The 7,838-nt window shown below is 45.2% G+C and overlaps 1 pseudogene; it reads right to left on the reverse strand.

Moving 5' to 3' along the window:
* Positions 1 to 355: 355 nt before the first annotated feature.
* On the reverse strand, positions 356 to 1,289 carry LOC120994236 (annotated as a pseudogene).
* Between the last annotated feature and the right edge of the window lie 6,549 nt (positions 1,290 to 7,838).

Here is a 7,838-nt window from a genome sequence, read left to right on the forward strand (position 1 = left end):
ACCCTGACCTATGAAGAGCATAAGTCAAACTCAGATGTCAGAGTCAAATATCAAAGTCAGGGTCAACTTTCAGGGTCAGGTGTCAGGGTCAGGTGTCAGTGTCAGGTATCACACTGGCATTATTCTGTTACTTGACTATGATATCTGACCATGTCCTAAAATGAACACTGTACACATGACACATAACGCATCCACATGGCACACACCGGACTCACATGACACTCAAATAACTCTCTGCTGCATCTCCTTGGTCATTACTCCATAAATGATAGGCACCAGAACGTAGAGTTGCCAACTAGTACATGGTCATGGAGGATGCGTTTGTACAGAAAACACCTAACTGCCCATTCTCTGATCACTTCTTTCCAAATAACAGCTGAAAGACCCTCTGCCGGATTTCCTTGGTCCTTACTCCATAAATAATAGGGTTCATCATTGGGGGCATCAGAACATAGATGTTGGCCACCAGTATATGGACGTATGGGGGGATGTGGTTATCTGGAATCCTGTGAGTGATGAAGGAGAAGAAGGCTGGGACATAGAGAAGGATTATAACACAGATATGAGACACACATGTACTGAATGTCTTTTGACGAGCTGCAGAGGAAGAAAGCTTCAACACCGCTTGAATGATGGCCACATAAGACATGCCAATCAGAAGTAAATCTATGACCGATGTACAGACCATGATGACCACACCATATATGATATTGACCATGATGTTGGCAGTGGCCAGCCGAGCCATGGCCATGTGTTCACAGTATGTGTGCTCTATTACAATGCTCTTCTGGTAAGGAAGGCGTCTGACCAGCAGAACTAACGGAATAATAATGACCACGCTTCGGGCAACTGAGATCACCATTACTGCCTTGATAAACCCTGTTGTCAATCTGGTCACATAAGTCAATGAGTGGCATATAGCGATATAACGGTCATAGGCCATGGCAAGGAGAATCGCTTGACTCAGTCATACAGATAAAATGAATGAAGAATATCTGCATTAGGCAGCCATTGAAGGAGATCAAATGGGACCCAAACCAGAAAATGCTGAGGGTTTTGGGGACAGTGGAAGAGCTCAAGAGGATGTCTCCCACCGAAAGCATCATGAGGAAAAGGTACATGGGCTGCTGAAGGCTCTCAGTAATCGCGATCACCAGGAATAGGATGGAGTTTGCCATCAGAGATAGAACATACATGATGAAGAACAGGATGGAGAGCTCCAGATGGTAATGCTCCAGACCAGGGATCCCCATCAGGAGGAAGTAGTTGGGGTGGAACCTGCTCATGTTGGGTGGATTCCAGGTGATCTCTGGTAAACTGTAAGCAGAAAGCAATATGAGAGGATCTACAGGTGAAACTCTAAAAATTTGAATATCGTACAAAAGTCCATTTATTTCAGTAATGCAAATTAAAAGGAATCGCATTAATGCAGCTTAAAATTTGAATTTTGTGAAAAGGTTCAATATTCTCGGCTCAAAGTGTCACACTCTAGTCAGCTAATTAATCCATAACCCCTGAGCAAAGGGGACTTCAAAATTGTGACTTTGGGGTTTCATAACCTGTAGCCAAAATCATCCAAATTATACCAAATAAAGGCTTGGAATTTCTCGCTTTGCCTGTAACGAGTCTCATGTGTTAGCTCCACCTTTCATGTTGGATTACTGAAATAAATGAACTTTGCACGATATTTTAATTTTTTGAGTTTTACCTGTATAATAGTGAATTTACTTCAAACCTCGTAGCCCAGTCACATTTAGAGCCTCAGACGGAGTCTACGTCTTGATTGAAACACGCTTAAAACTTCAATTGAGCTGTGCTGCATGGTACAACATGGCAGTGCTCATCACAGCATGGAATATTAGCAGAATATCATCAAGCCATGTGACTGCAAAGGGTTAATCCATCGCCACTTATTCTTTCTCTTACCTTCCACTGAGGCTACATGCACACGAACGTTGTTAGTTTCCGTGTTTGTTCCGTTTTTTTTTTTTGCGGATAGGATGTGTACCTATTCATTTCAATGGGTCTGCAAAAAATGCGGACAGCACACCGTGTGCTGTCTGCATCAGTATGTCCGTTCCGTAGAACATGTCCTATTCTTGTCTGTTTTAGGCATTGTTACAATGTATCTGCAAAAAAAAACTACGGATGACATACAGATGTCAACCGTTTTTTTCTGCGGATCCACAATTTACGGACCTCAAAACACATAGGCCCCTTTCACACGGGCGAGTATTCAGCGCGGATGCGATGCGTGAGTTGAACGCATTGCACCCGCACTGAATACCGACCTATTCATTTCTATGGGGCTGTTCACATGAGTGATGATTTTCACGCATCACTTGTGCGTTGCGTGAAAATTGCAGCATGCTCTATATTCTGCGTTTTTCACGCAACGCAGGCCCCATAGAAGTGAATGGGGTTGCGTGAAAATCGCAAGCATCCGCAAGCAAGTGCGGATGCGGGGCGATTTTCACGCACGATTGCTAGGAGACGATCGGGATGGAGACCCGATCATTATTATTTCCCCTTATAACATGGTCATAAGGGAAAATAATAGCATTCTTAATACAAAATTCATAGTACAATAGGGATGGAGGGGTTAAAAAAAAATTAAAAATTATTTAACTTACCTTAGTCCACTTGTTCGCGCTGCCGGCATCTCCTTCTGTCTCCTTTCTTCAGGACCTGGGTAAAGGACCTGTGGTGACGTCACTCCGGTCATCACATGGTACGTCACATGATCTTTTACCATGGTGAATCACCATGGTAAAAGATCATGTGACATACCATGTGATGACCGCAGTAATGTCACCAAAGGTCCTGTTCCTGTAATGAATGCTCACCACAGGTCCTATTCAACAAAGGAGACAGAAGGAGATGCCGGGCCGCGATCAAGTGGACTAAGGTGAGTTAAATTATTTTTTATTTTATTTTTAACCCCTCCAGCCCTATTGTACTATGCATTCTGTATTCAGAATGCTATTATTTTCCCTTATAACCATGTTATAAGGGAAAATAATACAATCTACAGAACACCGATCCCAAGCCCGAACTTCTGTGAAGAAGTTCGGGTTTGGGTACCAAACATGTGCGATTTTTCTCACGCGAGTGCAAAACGCATTACAGTGTTTTGCACTCGCGCGGAAAAATTGCAGGTGTTCCCGGAACGCACCCGCACATTTTCCCGCAACGCCCGTGTGAAAGAGGCCATACAGTCATGTGCATGTAGCCTAAGACTGCACAATGAGCATAAATTGCTTTTTCACATGAGCAGATCCCATGCGTGGAATCCACTGCGTGAAAGAGAGCCAAGCCCAGTTCCGGACAGCAGAGACACGGAGCAGTCACATGACTGATAACGCTCCACGCCTCTCTGTGATCTTTTTACTACAAAATCACGGTGACAACTTTATCTCACTGTGATTTTCTAGTAAAAAGATCACAGAAAGACACGGAGCGTTATCAGTCATGTTACTGCTCCGTGTCTCTGCTGTCCGGAACTGGGCTTGGCTCTCTTTCACGCAGCAGATTACCTGCACGGGATCCGCTCGTGTAAAAGAGCCCTAAAACAGTCCATGTGCCCCCAGTCCATGCTGACACCAGCCATCGAATATTAAGGGCCTGGCAGATGATCCATCAAATGCACTCTGTTCTCCTGCAGACAAATGGTTAAAGGGAACGTGTCATCAGAAAATGACCTAGTGTTTGAATCACATTTTTATGTTTAACATTTCTTTAAAGCATTTTTGACATTATTTATTCCAATATCTATTTTTAAACAAAAAACATAAAGTCTTTCAGTTTTGAAACTGGTCCCTAAGCCTAATATTTGGCGCCACTATTTGGTCTGTACAGATCACTTTACTGCAGTTATCTGTACACAGAGGTGATAACATTACAGGCAGGATTACAATGACAGATAAGGCAGGATCCACCATTCACAATAGGTTGTGGCGGAAATAACCTCGCCACTGGGTTTTGGAAGGGCCTGTTTGCCAGCCTTTTGCCTGAGGATTATGGCCCATCTACTAAAACTTTGTTTTCTCTCAGTGAAAAGGCTTGTTCATGTCTTTGTACTATGTGGTTCGGCAAATGGGATTTACCGAACAAATTACCGAACAAGACGCTTTCAACGAAAGTCTGCACGAACGGATTTATTCGTGCAATTTGTACATTCTTTGAAGGAGAAGTAGACCGACCGCACAGCCTAAATCTGTGGAACTGTTTTTAGCAGGAAAGCCATGCTTGCGGTCGGTCAAATATGGCTTCCATGGAATTCGGGATTTTTGGATATGTTGTTCACCCGGATCAGAGCTATCCATGGATGTATAAATTATGGGGATATGTGGGGTTTTGAGCTGTTTTCTGTGTTTTGGAAAAAATGTGTGTTTTCTGGCTGTGAGTGATTAAGTTAGCCCATTGTGTTTGTTAATTGTATCACAGGCAGAGCCCAATGTGTTTGTTAATTGTATCACAGGCAGAGTCCATTGTGTTTGGTAATTGTATCACAGGCAGAGCACATTGTGTTTGGTAATTGTATCACAGGCAGAGCCCATTGTGTTTGTTAAATGTATCACAGGAAGAGGGGAGGTTGTGTACAGTTGCTGGGAGTGTTCCCATACTGTAAATGCATGTGATTGGCTAATGTATAAACTGTCTCAGTCTTCCACAAGGTCCCCAGAGGAGTGTCCCTTGCTGGAAGACCTGCATAAAAGGCCGACATGTAGCCCCATTAAATAATTTCTGTTTTACCCTCAACATAGAGCCTCTTCTCATGTGTGTGGAGGAAAGGCTGCATCTACACTGGCGAAAGCTATACGCTGTATACTCCCCGGCTATAATCCCTGAGCTCTTTTAAGAGCTTGTTCCTGCATCGCTCTATGAAGGAAGAGAGGTTCACCCACTGGAGCCTGGTGCCTTGTCATAGGTCCAGGGTGGGTAGAAGACGGCGAGATCCCAACCAAGCTGTGGCGGTTCGTGGGATTGGCAATGCTTACAGTGTCAAGTAGATTGCTTGGAGCCCTCGGGAAACACTAGGAACATCTATCAAAGGAGGTACCCAGTTGGGATGCCAGGAGATCCGTTACAAGGTGATATCACAGCTTATCTACTCCCTCCTGACCTCAGCACAGGTCACAGAGCCCAGAAGACTCTCCCATAGAAGTCCCCTCCTGGCCATTGCGTCTATGGCACATATGGCTGCCATAAGCAATTTTCTTAATGTTTTCTCAATGCTGTTAAGAGCAGCTCAGGCAAGATGATCGCCCCCATAAGGAAGTTCTGGAAATAAAATAACAAAATTTTAAAATAAAAAGAGATTATAAAAACAGATACTGTATGTGTTGTTATCTAGTTTTAACTGGCCGATACATTTGTTGGTTACACATTTCCTTTAAAGACTCCATGGAAGGCTATGGATTATTTTGGAGGATCAAACATTACAATTTTTAAGCTTTAATAGAAAAGGTACAGAGCTTACAAAAATTAAAAAAGAGACAAACAATAGAATGACCAAGAAAAAGGTGACTAGAGATGAGCGGATCGAAGTTGACAAAGTGGAATTCGATCCGAATTTGAGAAAAAATTTGATTTGCACCGAATCTGAATTTCCTCAAGATTCGTGGTAACTAGAGTTGAGCGAACACCTGGATGTTCGGGTTCGACGAGTTCGGCCGAACTTTCGAAAAATGTTCGGGTTCGGGATCCGAACTCGACCCGAACTTCATCCCGAACCCGAACCCCATAGAAGTCAATGGGGACCCGAACTTTTGGGCACTAAAAAGGCTGTAAAACACACCCGGAAAGGGCTAGAGGGCTGCAAAAGGCAGCAAAATGTAGTTAAATCCCCTGCAAACAAATGTAGATAGGGAAATGATGAGTTAACATAAAATAAATAAAAATTAAACAATATTAATTGGAGTGAGGTCCCATAGCACAGAATCAGGCTTCAAGTCACCCACCAATGGAGAAGGTCACTTACTATTATTTTGACCACAGCACCCAGACAAAGGAGAGAGGTCCCACAGCAGAGAACCAGGCATCATATCACCCACCACAGGAGTAGGCCACCATTTAGTTACTTTGACCCCTACACCCAGACGGAGGAGAGAGGTTACACAGCAGAGAATCAGGCATTTAGATCACCCACCACAGGAGTAGGCCACCATTGAATCAGACCCCGGCAACCATGTCAGATGGCACAAGCATAAGCTTTATATCAATCAGCACAGGAGAAGGCGACTTTGACAGACTTTGACCCCTACACCCGGACGGAGGAGAGAGGTTTCAAAGCAGAGAATCAGGCATTTAGATCACCCACCACAGGAGTAGGCCCCAATTTAATGGGACCCCCGGCAACCATGTCAGATGGCACAACCATCAGCTTCATATCAATCAGCACAGGAGAAGGCGACTTTGAAAGACTTTGACCCCTACACCCAGACGGAGGAGAGAGGTTTCACAGCAGAGAATCAGGCATTTAGATCACCCACCACAGGAGTAGGCCCCCATTGAATCAGACCCTGGCAACCATGTCAGATGGCACAACCATCAGCTTTATATCAATCAGCACAGGAGAAGGCGACTTTGAAAGACTTTGACCCCTACACCCAGATGGAGGAGAGAGGTTTCACAGCAGAGAATCAGGCATCATATCAACCACCACAGGAGAAGCCACCATTTAGTTACTTTGACCCCTGCACCCAGGAAGAGGAGAGAGGCACCACAGCACATATTCTGGCATCATATCAGCCACCACAGGAGAAGCCACCATTGAGTTACTTTGACCCCCGCACCCAGGAAGAGGAGAGAGGCACCACAGCACATATTCTGGCATCATATCAGCCACCACAGGAGAAGCCACCATTGAGTTACTTTGACCCCTGCACCCAGGAAGAGGAGAGAGGCCCCACAGCACATATTCTGGCATCATATCAGCCACCACAGGAGAAGCCACCATTTAGTTACTTTGACCCCTTCACCCAAACAGAGGAGAGAGGTTCCACATCAGAGAATCAGGCATCATATCAACCACCACAGGAGTAGGCCACAATTTAATGGGACCCCGGCAACCATGTCAGATGGCACAACCATCAGCTTCATATCAATCAGCACAGGAGAAGGCGACTTTGAAAGACTTTGACCCCTACACCCAGACGGAGGAGAGAGGTTTCACAGCAGAGAATCAGGCATTTAGATCACCCACCACAGGAGTAGGCCCCCATTGAATCAGACCCTGGCAACCATGTCAGATGGCACAACCATCAGCTTTATATCAATCAGCACAGGAGAAGCCACCATTGAGTTACTTTGACCCCCGCACCCAGGAAGAGGAGAGAGGCACCACAGCACATATTCAGGCATCATATCACACACCACAGGAGAAGGCCTCTTTCAGTGATTTAGGCCTTTGGACCCAGACAGAGGAGAGAGGCACCACAGCACATATTCTGGCATCATATCAGCCACCACAGGAGAAGCCACCATTGAGTTACTTTGACCCCTGCACCCAGGAAGAGGAGAGAGGCCCCACAGCACATATTCTGGCATCATATCAGCCACCACAGGAGAAGCCACCATTTAGTTACTTTGACCCCTGCACCCAGGAAGAGGAGAGAGGCACCACAGCACATATTCTGGCATCATATCAGCCACCACAGGAGTAGGCCACAATTTAGTTTATTTGACCCCTGCACCCAGGAAGAGGAGAGAGGCCCCACAGCACATATTCTGGCATCATATCACACACCACAGGAGAAGGCCTCTTTCAGTGATTTAGGCCTTTGGACCCAGACAGAGGAGAGAGGTCAGAGATTAGCTTCATATCCCCCAGCACA

The sequence above is a fragment of the Bufo bufo genome, chromosome 3, assembly GCF_905171765.1.
Source record: "Bufo bufo chromosome 3, aBufBuf1.1, whole genome shotgun sequence".
Lineage (NCBI taxonomy): Eukaryota > Metazoa > Chordata > Amphibia > Anura > Bufonidae > Bufo > Bufo bufo.